This window comes from Canis lupus, chromosome 3 (assembly GCF_048164855.1).
Source record: "Canis lupus baileyi chromosome 3, mCanLup2.hap1, whole genome shotgun sequence".
Taxonomy (NCBI): Eukaryota; Metazoa; Chordata; class Mammalia; order Carnivora; family Canidae; genus Canis; species Canis lupus.
In genome coordinates, this window is record NC_132840.1 from 11,870,547 (window position 1) to 11,886,156 (window position 15,610).

General features: G+C 41.1%; 1 protein-coding gene across 1 annotated transcript in view; it reads left to right on the forward strand.

Annotated features, from left to right (window-relative positions):
- Nucleotides 1–15,610, forward strand: part of HYDIN (HYDIN axonemal central pair apparatus protein) — a 383,131-nt gene that overhangs the window by 32,782 nt on the left and 334,739 nt on the right. The window lies entirely within an intron of this gene.

Sequence of the window (15,610 nt, forward strand, 5' to 3'; positions counted from 1 at the left end):
ACCGAGGCTCCTTCCACAGTTTGGCTATTGTGGACATTGCTGCTAGAAACATCGGGGTGCAGGTGTCCCGGCGTTTCATTGCATCTGAATCTTTGGGGTAAATCCCCAGCAGTGCAATTGCTGGGTCATAGGGCAGATCTCTTTTTAACTCTTTGAGGAACCTCCACAAAGTTTTCCAGAGTGGCTGCACCAGTTCACATTCCCACCAACAGTGCAAGGATTCTTCACATCCTCTCCAACATTTGTGGTTTCCTGCCTTGTTAATTTTCCCCATTCTCACTGGTGTGAGGTGGTATCTCATTGTGGTTTTGATTTGTATTTCCCTGATGGCAAGTGATGCAGAGCATTTTCTCATGTGCGTGTTGGCCATGTTTATGTCTTCCTCTGTGAGATTTCTTTTTTTTTTTAATTTTTATTTATTTATGATAGTCACAGAGAGAGAGAGAGAGAGAGAGAGAGAGAGGCAGAGACATAGGCAGAGGGAGAAGCAGGCTCCATGCACCGGGAGCCTGACGTGGGATTCGATCCCGGGTCTCCAGGATCGCACCCTGGGCCAAAGGCAGGCGCTAAACCGCTGCGCCACCCAGGGATCCCTGTGAGATTTCTGTTCATGTCTTTTGCCCATTTCATGATTGGATTGTTTGTTTCTTTGCTGTTGAGTTTAATAAGTTCTTTATAGAACTTGGATACTAGCCGTTTATCTGATACGTCATTTGCAAATATCTTCTCCCATTCTATAGGTTGTCTTTTAGTTTTGTTGACTGTATCCTTTGCTGTGCAGAAGCTTCTTATCTTGATGAAGTCCCAATAGTTCATTTTTGCTTTTGTTTCTCTTGCCTTCATGGATGTATCTTGCAAGAAGTTACTGTGGCTAAGTTCAAAAAGGGTGTTGCCTGTGTTCTCCTCTAGGATTTTGATGGAGTCTTGTCTCACGTTTAGATCTTTCATCCATTTTGAGTTTATCTTTGTGTATGGTGAAAGAGAGTGGTCTAGTTTCATTCTTCTGCATGTGGATGTCCAATTTTCCCAGCACCATTTATTGAAGAAACTGTCTTTTTTCTAGTGGATAGTCTTCCCTCCTTTGTCGAATATTAGTTGACCATAAAGTTGAGGGTCCACTTCTGGATTCTCTATTCTGTTCCATTGATCTATGTGTCTGTTTTTGTGCCGGTACCACACTGTCTTGATGACCACAGCTTTGTAGTACAACCTGAAATCCGGCATTGTGATGCCCCCAGCTCTTGTTATTTTTTTTTTTTTTAATATTCCCCTGGCTATTCAGGGTCTTTTCTGATTCCACACAAATCTTAAAATAAGTTGTTCCAACTCTCTGAAGAAAGTCCATGGTACTTTGATAGGGATTGCATTAAACATGTAAAATTGCCCTGGTTAACATTGACATTTTCACAATATTAATTCTTCCAATCCATGGGCATGGAATATCTTTCCATCTCTTTGTGTCTTCCTTAATTTCTTTCAGAAGCATTCCGTAGTTTTTAGGGTATAGATCCTTTACCTCTTTGGTTAGGTTTATCCCTAGGTATCTTATGCTTTTGGGTGCAATTGTAAATGGGATTGACTCCTTAATTTCTCTTTCTTTAGTCTCATTGTTAGTATATAGAAATGCCACTGACTTCTGGGCATTGATTTTGTATCCTGCCACACTGCCAAATTGCTGTATGAGTTCTAGCAATCTTGGGATGGAGTCTTTTGGGTTTTCTATGTAGAGTATCATGTCATCTACAAAGAGGGAGAGTCTGACTTCTTCTTTGCCCATTTGAATGCTTTTTATTTCTTTTTGTTGTCTGATTGCTGAGGTTAAGACTTCTAGTACTATGTTGAATAGCAGGGGTGAGAGTGGACATCCCTGTATTGTTCCTGACCAAGATCACATTCTTAATACATTTATTTCTACTGGTTTTTAAGACTACAAAAATAGAAAGTTAGAGTTAAATGTATTGAAATATAATTTAATTTTAGCTGAGGAGCTCAGGGGCCCAGACTTTGCAAGTACACACGTTCTCCCTCAATCAGTTCTTCCATATTGTGTGCATGTCAGTGGGGGAGGGGGAAATGGAGGTGAGTGGAGTCCCAGAAGCAAGCCTCTTGCTTTTCTGCTTTTTCTCTCCCTCGAAAAAGTACAGGATCAGAATGAATATCTTCAAGTGGAAAGGCAGCTGATTTCGAGGGCTTAAACATGAGCTGGGGAGAAGCTGTGGATCTTCCTCAATGCACAAAGGAAAGCAAGCTCTTAAGTAAACCATCGTGAAGAACTTAAATTATTGATTAGGAGGGGGATTTAACTTGTCAGGAAGCATTTTTATTAATTTTAGCACATCCTCTTGATATTTGTGTGTCTGTGTCTATGTTTGCGTATTGGAAGTTGTTACACTCAGAAACTAAAGGTTGAGTAGTGTATATACTCTTTTAATTATAATTCAGTTATCAGCTGGGACCTCCCTAGTCTTAGGAAGTTTAGGGAAACTTGATTCAAATACTCCCTTTTACAGCCTGGCTAGAGTTGGCCTGGACCAGAGGGCATCCTTGGAATGCTAGGAATGCTAATGCCAAACCACTGCACACTGGTTGCCCCAAGCTCCACTGAGTCAGGAGCCCTCCAGCACTTCATGGATTTCCAAGAAAGATTCACCTCGCACTATGCATTTAATGAAGTATGCAGCTCTCCCAAAGACTTAAGGGGTCACATAGACCCCTGAACAGCTGTCAACCATGTCTTTGGCTGCTTAGTGTCCCTCTTTCTCTTCCCTGCAACCTTGATTGCAGTCAGCAGCTTTGATTTCTTTGTCTCATCCAGACTCTTTCTGCCTCTCAAGGTCAATGGTGGCAGGGGTCCCACATTTTATCCCGTGAGGATATACCACGAAATTTCTTTTTTTTTTAAATTTTATTTATTCATAAGACAGAGAGAGAGAGAGAGAGAGAGAGAGAGAGAGAGAAAGAAGGCACAGACACAGGCAGAGGGAGAAGGGAGAAGCAGGCTCCATGCAGGGAGCCTGACGTGGGACTCGATCCCGGGTCTCCAGGATCAGGCCCTGGACCCAAGGCGGCGCTAAACCGCTGAGCCACCCGGGCTGCCTACCACAAAATTTCTTAACAAAGGTGGGTCTCATCCACGAGAAAATCTTAAGCCAGCTATGTAGAGAATAAAATTGTGCCTATTACATTACATAATAAATATCTTATACAAACATGGATGAAAATTTCTGACCTGATTTGGGAAGAATTAAACCATCTTCTTTTTTTTTTAAGATTTTATTTATTTATTCATGATAGACACACAGAGAGAGAGGCAGAGACACAGGCAGAGGGAGAAGCAGGCACCATACAAAGAGCCTGATGTGGGACTCGATCCAGGGTCTCCAGGATCACGCCCTGGGCTGCAGGCAGCACTAAACCACTGCGCCACCGGGGCTGCCCAAGCCATCTTCTTTCTGTCTCTTTGCCCAGATCTTATAAGATAAAAGTCCACCCCCGATTACACATTTTTTGCTCTTTTCTCCTGGAGTTTATTAGGAAGGGCTAAACTAAGAAAAGAGCTTAACTCTCTTCTTGTTTTAGGGACATCATGGAATTTTACTCAGAAGTATGTGGCTTGATGCATTAGCGAACCCCTCAGGATACTGGCTTTGCAAGGGGAATTGTGTCTGCATCTTAAAAATCAAGTGATGCATTTTTCCTAATGGGAAGCATTAAAGATTCAAGTCTGATTTGTACCAGACACCATAATAATGAGAAAGTTGTCAAAGCCATTTATCAAGAAAGAGCTAGAGGGAGATCAGGTCAGATGGATGAGACTCTGGGTGACCTGGAGCCTCTGAGTAGGGATCCTGTTTCTCTTGGAATGGGCACATCTGAGCAAGGTTGGGAAACTGTTTGGGGTGGAGGTCAGAAGTCTCACCTGGCTTTCATTTCTTCTTACTCAACATGTCTGGACTCAGAGTCCACTTAAAAAGTTGTGCTTTGGTCACTGGAGAATAATAATAATGATAATGACTAACATTTATTGCATGCTTACTATATAGCAGACACAGTGTTTATGTATACATGAAAAGATGCTCAGCTTTATTGAGTCACCAGAAAAATACAAACTGAAACTATAGGGTGATAATACTACATACCATTAGAATAGAATGGCCAGGGACATCTGGGTGGCTGAGCAGTTGAGCGTCTGCCTTCAGCTCAGGGCATGTGATCCTGGAGTCTGGGATAGAGTTCTACATCAGGCTCCTTGTGGGGAGTCTGCTTCTCCCTCTGCCTATGTCTCTGCCTCTCTGTGTGTGTGTGTGTGTGTGTGTCATGCATGAATAAATAAATAAAATCTTAAAAAAAAATAGAATGGCCAAAATGAAGACATCACTAAATACCAAGTGTTGGTGAGAATGTACAGCCACTAAAGTCTCATATACTACTACTAATAGGAATTTAAATCGGAACAACCACTTTGGAAAATTGGTTTGTGTCTGCTAAAGCTGATACCCTCTGACCAAGAGATTCTACTTAACCCAGAAATTGTATACATATTTTACATATATTTATGTATACATATTTTACGTATATTTATGTATAAGAAATTTCAAAGTGGTACTATTTGTAAAAGCCCCGAAATGGAAACAACTGAAACCTCCATCAAGAGTAGAATGGATAAATAAATTATAGAATATTCACAAAACATTCTACTATATAGCAATCGGGATGAATAAACTCCAACTACATGCAACACTGGATGAATCTCACTTACCTAACAGTAGCTTGATGAGGTAGTTCTTATTCTTCCTCTCATTTTACAGATGAGGAAAGTGAGTGCTGAGAGGGTACATTACTGCTGGAGCCCACAAAACTTGGCAGTGAAGTAGTTGGGATTCAAACCCTGGCATCTGAGTTCTATCCTTTAAGCAATATGTACCACTGCTCCACGCCTCTAGTCATACAAACAGCAGGCGTTTAATGTGTGTGCTGCTTTGGTGTTAACACACCCAAAGGCACAGAGTGGAGCTGGTACAGGCTGGTCCTGCAAAAGGCGTCTGTCTACCAGCTAAGTCTGATTACCACGTGCCAGGCTTCATACAAGTGCTTCACCTAGAATATAATGTTTGATCTTCACAACAGTTCCTTTGCAGTGGGTACTGTTGCACCCATTTCCATTTTTACAAAAGCGGAAACAGATATGGAGAGGTAAAGTAATTGTCACCTATCCAAGTGACGAGCAATATCACTAGTATGTGATGCGGCCAGAATTCAAAGCCAAGTCTGCGTACTACAGAGTCTTTACCCTTTATTATCTCACCACATGCCTCTCCTCCATACCAACCAGGGCAGCAAAGCCACAGAGCCAGAGTCCAGCAGGAACTACTGCTTCTGGTCATAGAACTTGAGTTCTTTGAACTTTATCAGTTGACAAAAGCAATGAGAATTTGAGACCAGCCTCCTGAGGGTTCACGAGGTCAACTGGCTTCTGAGCAAAATATCTACCATAGATTGTCTTTGCCCACTTCCAAGGGAAGAAGAAGCTTGCATCTCCACAGGAGGAAGATCACAGTTAAGTTGTCATTTTCATCATGTCATATCAAGAGTGTAAGCAAACTTTTCAAAATGTCAGCATATAATAACTCTTTCCTCTTCTCAAATTTGTGTTCCTATCTGTATTTTGTATCTCAGTTAATGGCATCACCACACACATAGTCATGAAGACTACAAATTGCATCTGCTCTTTCTTCTCCATCTTCCATCCAACTAGCCATACTTATCAATTACTAAGATACTAGTGTCTTGTCGCTTTCTATTTTTCCCTGTCTCTCATTCACTCTGTCTCTGGTTAACTCTGTGTTATTTTTTCCATAAACCGTTACCATAGCACCCTACCTAGTCTCTCTGATTCCATTTCCTTACCTCTCCATGTCATTCCTCCTCATTGGTCTAATATCAACTCTGCCTTCAGAAATCTCAGAATGGTTCCCCATCACATACAGAATAATGTTTATATTATTGGTGTGGAATTCAAGGATCTTCTAGTGCTAGCTCTGAGTAACCTTGTTTGCCATTGTAAATATTCGTTGCCTTACTCTTACAGTTAATGTTATTTTGGAATTTATTTATCTCAAAATTAAATGTTTTCTCAAATCTCCCCCCATTAGAGTAAAGGAAACGGTGTGTTGTATGTATGTGTATGGTATGTGTACCTCACTGGCCATATGTTCCTCTCCACACCATGACTTTCTCTGGACAAAAGAGCTACCCATGACTTCAAGTCTGATATGACTAGGACAGGTCCACTTGCTGCATAGTTTGTATCAAATTAGGAAAGATGAGAAGGAAAAAGAAGGTAAGGAGGAAATACAATTTCTCAGAAGTATATGTATGCTCAACAAAACCTCTACTTGCTTTCCTTCCTCTGGAATTAGAACTATAACCTCTATTCTCTTACACTCTCTGTGGGTCAGAAGTCCTGGCACAACTTAGCTGCTCCTCTGGCTCTGGATTTCCCACAGGGCCACAATTTCTAAAATTTACTGGCTAAACCTTAACTACTTCAAACTTCTATAGCTCTGAGAGCTTTTGTCACACTCCGGGAATGGTGTTTAAATGAACATTAAATTCCTTCATTGTGCTTGAATGTATAATATGGTTGTCTGAAATTTTAATAAGCAAAAGAAATTGGCTTTCAAATTCTATCTGCCAATTATTCATGCAAGTCCACGATCTTCATTATTAAAGTTTAGAAGTGCACGAAGAATTGGTCAAAGTCTCCTAGGTGCTTGCTGAGGAATGCATAAGCAGTCTAGACCAGAGACCATTTTTTATGCCCAGCCCTAGATGAAGAGAAAGGCCAACAGAGGGAGGGAAACAAGAGCAGAGAGAGTGGGAACTATGGGCCCAGGAGTGCTCACAGGCAAGATTTTGGATAAGTCATTGAATTAATTAATCAGGAAGATTAATGCTCTCTTGGCATACTTATAAATATTGAGCTCTTAGCAGCTCAGTGAATCTGTGTTATGGGAAAAGGCAGAGACTGTGCAGAAATAGTCACACTGATTCAGAAACTATTTTCATTTTCAGAGCTTCTAAATGATGAAATTATTTTCTGAGAGTGGAATAAGAGCTGTTACTCTGGGATGGGAAACATCCACGGATCCTCTAATAAAAGCAGCTACTGTGACCAAACCATTGATGTTTTCACAGCCTCTGGGAATCCCATTTATCCATGGTGTAGAATGCTTTCATCTTACGTGACTTCAGATAATTCTGTGTTGCCCATGGCAGAAGGAAAGGCCATTTTTTAAGGGGTTAGGTAGTAAGGTGCAGACACTGACAGACCAAGACAGTTGGTCAGAAATAGGAAGAACACATGGGCAGAACAAATCACGTAATTCCACTATATCCGTGTAACTTAGAAACACACACACTCACCATCCACCCATGTGTATGTCAGCTGTGTTCCTCCACTAGGCTCCCAATTTTCCCTTGTTAATACTAAGAATTCTTTGAAATACTCACTTTTGGTGTATTATCCATGTTGTGACTACCTTTATTAGTGCAGATAGGCAATACTTGATTTAATAAATGGTCTGTGATGTTGCTGCTACCTGATTTTAATTTTTATTTCTCTTCCCCCCAACACCTCCATTCCGATAAGGGGGATTTTTTTTCTTAAATCCTAACATAATTTTAGATTTTACCTTGCATTTCACTGCTTAAGCAGCATGAAGTAAAAGTCATTGCCCTCAGATTTCAAAGTCATAACTGTCTCTATAGGGTCAGCAACTAGGACCAAATCATATTAGGGTCATCCTGGCTGTGGTTAATCCCTCTGATATGTCCATCTGCTTTTCTAATGAGGCCAGGGGCCTGAGGACGCTCCAGAGCCTCAGGGTTGGTCTAATGGGAAGAGGAGGGCAAATGAGGCGCATTTAAATTTGTTTTCTTATTTACTTTTAACATTCAGCCTGGTCAGCTTACGAAAGACCGCTAGCTTAGTGCCTGCCTCCTTCTGGCTTTTTCCCATGGCGTGATGATAGAGGCTCTATCTTTTATATTTAGTCTGGCTGGAGAATAAACAACTGAAAAATCTCCTCTCTTTATCCCTGGTATCTGACACAGCTGATACAGTCTTGAATTCTAGGTATCTGAGAAATACGTGTTTAAATGAATGAATATGTGAGTTCTTATATATGCCTCTCCATTTCTGTAACAGGATATTATGATTATCAGAGCAAATTTTTATATGGACTCAAATATTTCTTTCTATTTTGCAGGGGCTAGGGGTGGGCAGGCACAGAGAGAATCTCAGGTGGAGCCCGACCCGGGGCTGGGTCCCACAACCCTGGGGTCATGACCTGAGCTGAAATCAAGAGTTGGACAGTTAACTAACTGAGCCACCTAGGCGCTCCCAAACATTTCTTTCTTCTCTTCTGGGTCATCTAGACATTTTGCACATCCTTCCTCATTTTGCCAGAAAGAGAATCTGACCGTTGTCTCACCTTTCCTCTTAAGTCCAGGTAGCAGCTCACCCCCATTTTCTCCTCTTTATAGTTCTTGGCTTTGTCATTCTCCCATCTTTCATTCCCAAGCACCTAAGATTACATTTTATCTTCAAAATTGCCTTCTTCACCATGGCTAAGCCCGGATGAGCCATTTATAGGAATGTGGTATGTAGCCCCACATCTGGAAGCTTCACCCCTCTTTTCCCTCTGCTCCCTGGGGTTCTGTTTGTTTCCAGTGGCATCCCCAGGGCCTGGCATGGAGGCAGCTCTCATGAATAGCTGTTGGATATATTAAATAAGGTTTTGGTGACCCCCCTCCCTGCCAGTGGCTGGCATGATCTGCTTTAGAGCAAGGACTCAGTATACTATATGAAGAATCCATCAAAGCACATGAATAAGTGAGTCAAAATTTTACTGGTCCTTCAATGGCTACTTCAAGTTCAACTTCATTTGAAGCTTTCTTGAAGAATCCAGCCAACCAGTCTTTCTCTTCTTAACCAGTCTTGTATTAGTGAATCTTTTAATAGATTATTACAGTGATGTTTATTTTGTGATGTATTATTATTGCACATTAATTTTTGTGTGTCTCAGTGTCCCATCTCCCCTTGATTGCAAAGCTTCATTGGGAGCTAATTTTTATGGGATTTGAAGTTTATACAATTTTGGAAGCCCTTTAGTATAAATACAAACTAGAAACAAAACTGAATTTTTTAAAAAGGATGAGTTGTAACAAACTTAAAACTTAAAAAAACCCTGATAAGTACCACACACGTCGCAAAATAAAAAATAAGATTTTATTCATTAGCCCCCTGCTGCATTTTTGTGATTTTCTTCTGTACTCATCTGCCTAATCTTTTTTTTTTTTTTTTTAAGATTTTATTTGTTTCTTCATGAGAGACACATAGAGAGAAAGGCAGAGACATAGGCAGAGGGAGGAGCGGGCTCCCAGCGAAGGTCTCCATCCCAGGACCGTGGGATCATGCCCTGAGCCGAAGGCAGACGGACAACCACTGAGCCACGCAGGTGCCCCTTGTCTGCCCAATCTTTGACTGCCTTTTCATATAATAGTGGTTTTGTAGTATCATTTTCTAGAGAAAATAGACAGTTCAGTCTTTTCTCTAGGATGGTTGATAATAACTGGTGTTTTTAATTATTGCTTAGTTTCCTATATATTTTTGTGTGCTATCTCACACATAGACATATTTACTCTTTGCAGTTCTGCGATACCTGTGGGCTCTACAAACACAGGGACTCTATTTTGTTAGAGCTTATTCAAAACGAAAAGAAAGCATAGTGCTTCTGTAATCATATACAGTGCATTATCAAGTACTTTCCTAGCAAGAGAAAATTTGGATTTTTGCCTGAGTATTGATAAGAATGAAAACCTCTGCTTAAAATGATACATACCTCATGATTGGTAGATTTTTTTCACAGATGAGCTCTCAGCCCAGCCCTTTGAAACTATATGTTTTCTTGACCACATGTGTTTGATTCCATATGATTTTTCATATCAGTCCCTGATCCTGGGTGTTCACACCTACTACTTTTTAAATTATGACTCATGGCTTCCAGACACAACAAGTGTCTGGTGTCTCCTCATGACAGGCATTTCTCCCTGGGTCTTCTCTTGACAGTTAATCAACAGTCCTGTTGGCATGTCTTGGATTTACATTTTTAGGAAGTCTAAAACAATGAAGTCTGTTTTAAATTCCCTTTCAAACCAGACATAGTCTATATTGACTAATCCTCAGGACATGAAGCAAGATATATTTCCTCCCTACAAACAAGACAGTGGGTAATTAAACATGATGCTGACAGTTTTTATTCCTAGGCCCTGTAAGAACATTATAATTCATCTTTTAATTGTTGAGCTGAGTCTGATGTCCTAGCAGAAGTCCAGTTCCCCAAATTGAATAAATAGAAACTGCTCATAGCAGAGGGGCAGACACAGAAGATGGAGTGCCTACAGAACTAGATGAGGAAACAGGGTCACATCATCCTGACCTTAGATTCAGGCCAGGCCGACCTAAGTCTTGCCACTTTACTGCCTGTGTAATTTGGGCAAGTCACTCGTGCTTTCGATCCCTCAGCATCTCATTTATGAAATGAAAAGACTAACCTACTGTGGGCTTGTGAGGATTCATGTTTGCAGAGCACTTTTACAGAAGCATGGGATAAGAACTTCAGAATGTTAGGTATCATTTCTTTTAACATTTCTTTCTCTTCTAGGTCTATCTAGCTATCTAACATCTTTGGTTATTTAAGCCTTTTCCCAGAGTCCAGCCTCTCCAACTGGTTTTCAAAATCAACTTTTTTTTTTTTTTTTTTGATAACAGGGTTCAGGACTAAGTCATTTTCTGCAGCATTTTGCAAATAATAATCTCTCCCATTCATTTAACAATCTACTATTTATAAAGTGTTTTTCTTTGCTACTCAGGCTTCAGAATGATCCTCTCTCTAATGGTGGTGTCAACGAGCTCACCATGCTCTGCCCTTCCCCTGCCCCTGCCAGGCTGGTGCCCAGCAAGCCTGCCACACTAGTAGCTCCTCCCTTGTAAATGTCTGGCTGCCCCTGCTGGTCATCCAGATCTCACCTCTGGGGTCACCTTTTCACAGGGGTCCCTGGCTCACCTCCTTAGCTATTCTCCCTCATAGTGTCCTAGTTTACTATTTCATAGCACTTTTCACATCTGATACTTTACTTGTTTATTTTTTTATCTAAATTCTTATGCTATAACATGAACCTTGTGAAAACAGAAATGTTTTCCTCTGTTTCCTTAGGGCATGCATTCTCAATAGGTATGATATCATCCCCAAGGGACAAAAACTGGTTCTTGAGGAGGCAAAAAAATCACTTAAAAAAAAAGATTTTATTTATTCATGAGAGACACAGAGAGGCAGAGACAGAGAGAGAAGCAGATTCTCTGTAGGAAGCCTGATGCAGGACTCGATCCCAGGACCCCGGGATCATGACCTGAGCCAAAGGCAGATGTTCAACCAGTGAGTCACACAGATGCCCCCAAATCTCACTTTTCAATGTGTAGAACACAGGTGTATATATAGTACATAGACTGATATACAGTATATACATGTTATGAAAATTTGGGAAGCATAATTATAACAAAAGTGTCTAAAAAGTTTCCTTAGGGAAACCATAGTGAATAAAAAAGGTTGAGAACACTGCTTTATAGGATAGAACACAGCATAGCTCATAAATAATATTTTTTGAATGTCTGAATTGTGCCATTTGATAGTAGCTGCAGAAACTGAGATTCGGAGAGGTGAAGTAGCTAGCCTCAGGACCAAAAGGTGATGGATAGTAGAACTGAGTCCCCGACCTACGTTTCCTGGCTCTTGTGCTTCTTATTCTAAGCCAACTAATAAATATCCAACATATGCTTTTTGAACATATTAGACATTTTTACAAGAGGAAGCAAAACAAGCTTATATTTTCTAAGTGATACAATCAATGATCTCAGACATTACATTTAGAAAAGTCCCTCTAGTCTTCTTTTATGAGTTATATGATGCGTTCTACATGACTCATCTTTGAAATGGAACTCAATGCCATCTCCTGCTCTTGGTAAGATAAGAATAAAAAGGTGGAAAATATTTGTAGTGTGTTAGCAATTGTTTCACAGCATCTGTGGGCCAAAAGAAATAGCCAACAATTCCATTTATTAAGTAATCAGGTCCAGATAACTTTTTTTTGAATATCATCTATTATTTATTGATTTCAGTCACAAATACACCAATGTACTGTTTCCTTTTTTTTTTTTTTTTTTTTTTTTAAAGTACTGTTTCCTAACAAAGTGAGATGCTTAGTAGTACGGGAGAATACCAAGTTATGACAGAGATGCTGCCTTTAAGGACCTTATCAAAATAACTAATATTCACAATGCAAATATTTTATGCCAAGGTGAGGTGCCGACAAAACTACACACTAAGGGATTCAAAAAAATATCAAAAGAAGTAAGCACCGAGAGATTCAAATGAATCTGAAAAAAAACTTCACAAAATTAAATGAGGTAATACATGCAAAGCCCTTAGAACCCTTAGTGCTTGGATATGTGACAGGGACTCCAGTATGTTCACAACCCCACTCCCCAGCCAGAAACCCCATGCCTCAGACTTCACTGCAGTCCCTATGCCCCCAAACTTTAATCTTTCTATCCTGAATGTGTCTGAAAGCTTGTAAACAGGCGGAGACGGGACATTGGTCATAAGCTTTATATACATACACTGAATCATTCTATTTAATGAGCGCACAGTCCAAGTTCTACAACTGCTGTGAGTGACCGCACACACAGGTTATCTACTTTCTTTCATCAGTGACTTTAGGTGGGATACTCCAAGGTACTGGATTTGGGACCTTGTTCCATGGTCGGGTGGCTCAATAGTTAAAACGTGGTTAGGCAGTCCAGAGGTCACAAGCTGCAAAATGTAGGATATAGTTCAGAGATTGTGTTTAATAGGCTGAGTGGGAAAAGGAAGAACGTAGATACCAAAGAAATTGGAAAGGAGCCTCCCACGGTACACACCTTCCTCCTCCGAGTTGGGAGTTACATGTGTTTCTGGTCACTGAAAATAAGGGAGCCTGAGAAGCCCCAGGTGAAGGGCACAGGGCCGCCGGCGCCCAGGCTGCTCATGCCTGGTTCTCCTCCGCGGAAGCAAGCCGCGGGCCTTTCTTTCCTTCCACAGACACCTGAGGAGTAGGGGTGGGGGCCGGGGCGGCGGGCAGCGACCCGGGGCCTCGGCGGGGGCGGGCAGGTCCAGATAACTTAATAAGCCCATATGTCCTAACGGCGTAGTGCTTGTTGATCACTGCACACTTTCTCAAGCCTTGGAATCATCATCACACACCGCCATTCTCATTTCCTGTGCCACATTAATTTTCAAGTGGTTCTTGTTTTCATCACAGCAGTTATTGGAAACCCCACTTTGACATGATTTGGTCATTGAAAACAGTATAATAATCTAGTGTTGAAACTGTGGACTATTAAGCTAGTAGTTTTCCAACAGATACATCTGTGATTCCTGTGAAAATTTAAAATATCCAGAGACACTCCTGTGAATTCAATGTAGTGCCCTGAGATGCCTCAGCACACACTTTGAGAAATGTGACACTAGACCAGGCATGAAGCTGGCTTGAGGTAGATTAGTGGCAAGAGAATTGGAAAGAAGTGGGAAAATCTGATGGTGTACGGAAGTGAAAAATTGAAGGCAGGGAAAACTTCTCTAAAAATGGCAAAGGAATAGGATGTGGGGATGGAGGAAAGAGGTTTGGAAAATGAAATTTGGGGCCTGGCTGAGAGAACTCCTATGTAGTAGAGGGCTTTGAGGACTCTTATTTTCTTAAGAATGACTACTGTCCTCCATATAGGAGTGGCCCTGGCCTCTGTACCATTCAGTGTGACTTGCCTCTGGCAGAGGATTGAACTGGAGGAGTATGTTGCACTCAAGTCAGCCTAAGCCAGTTGGATTTTCCCTTCCAAGAATTTGTGATTAAAACTTACTGTGTTCATTTCCTATGATGGTGGCAAAAAATTACCACTAACTAGGTGGCTTCAAACAGCAGAAATTTATTCTTTCACAGTTCTGGAGGCTAGAAGTCTGAAATCAAGGCATAGGCAGGCCCACACTTGCTTTGGAGGCTCTGGGGAGAATCCTTTCTTGCCTCTTCCAGTTACTGGTGGCTGTTGGGGGCCCTTGGCTTCCTTGACCATACCACTCCAATCTCTGCTCTGTGCTCACGTTGCTACCTCTTCTTTATGTGTCTGTGACTTCTCTCATTCTACCTTTTACAGGGTTGATAGATTTAGGATGTAGCTGGATAATTTGGGATAATCTCATATTTCAAGACCCTTAATTACATCTGCAAAGACCTTTTTTTCCAAATAAGCTAACATTCATACAGTATGGGTAGTGGGATCTGAACATACCTTTTTCAAAGCCACCATTTAACCCACTACCCTTGGAGACTTAGAGATACTTGGGCGCAGAGAGGATGGGTATCTATGGCATTGGGATGACTGTTTTGTAAGATTTGGGTAGGGGATGGAGACAGGTCTAAGGTGAAAAGAAAAAAATAACACAGGTATCTATAGAGAAGGAGAGGCATCTGGGCACAGGGAGAGGTAGGCAGACAGAGGAACCAGCCCTGCTTTGGTTCTGTTTAATTTTCCATTTCTTGGTTCCTATACCCTAAGGATCCAGCTGCCCTCAGGTCCTATGATTTAGGTGAATTCTTCAGTTAATTCTCCTATTGGCTTAAGATAGTTGGAGTGAGTTTCTCTAATTTTCAACCAAGAGCCTTGATGAAGGCAAAATAGCAGGAGGGTGGGAGATTGGTCTCAATTTTGGCAAACCTTCGGTCTCCTTAAGCCTGTGATTTATGCTACCCAAGCATCAACAGAAAATTTTGGCAGTGGCTACTCACAAAATGAGGCTGATTAGAATGTGTGTGTGTGTGTGTGTGTGTGTGTGTGTGTGTGTTTTAACACGAAACAGGAAAAAGTGGTTCATTTACTTCACTGTCTCAGAATGTGAGGAATTAAAATTTTTTCTACAATAATCCCATCCTACACACTCCTCAGAGCACTTGAGAGAAATGTGTTTCACCTTGAGCTCCAGTGAAGGAAAACACAGGGATTTGCCCAGCATGGTCAGGATACAAAGGGACCAACTAGAACTCATGCCCTGTGAAAAACTGTTGGGAGACTTAGGTAAAATGGAGGACTTAGCCACAATGGATGTTTTTTAAACTGGAAAAATTGTCTCATAAAGGAGATCTAGGAGTCCTATTCTGTGTAATTTCAGGAAGAAGTTTTCAAAAATTTTCACTGTTCGAATATGGAGTGTCAGTGTGTGATCTTAGGTTTGAGAAAGTGTGAGAAGTAAGCAGCTTAAAGAAACAAAAGACTGAGCCCCTTGAGGGCAGGGACAGTATCGTATTTGCTGAGTACACTCAGTACCTAACATAAGCTCAGTGCTTAGTGGGTTCTCAGTCAAAGCTTGGTAAAGAGCAAGAGCTTAAGCAGAAGTCAGATGTCTTAAGCTGGTTTGGGTTGCTATGACAAAAATACAATACACTGAGTGAGTTGAACAGTTCT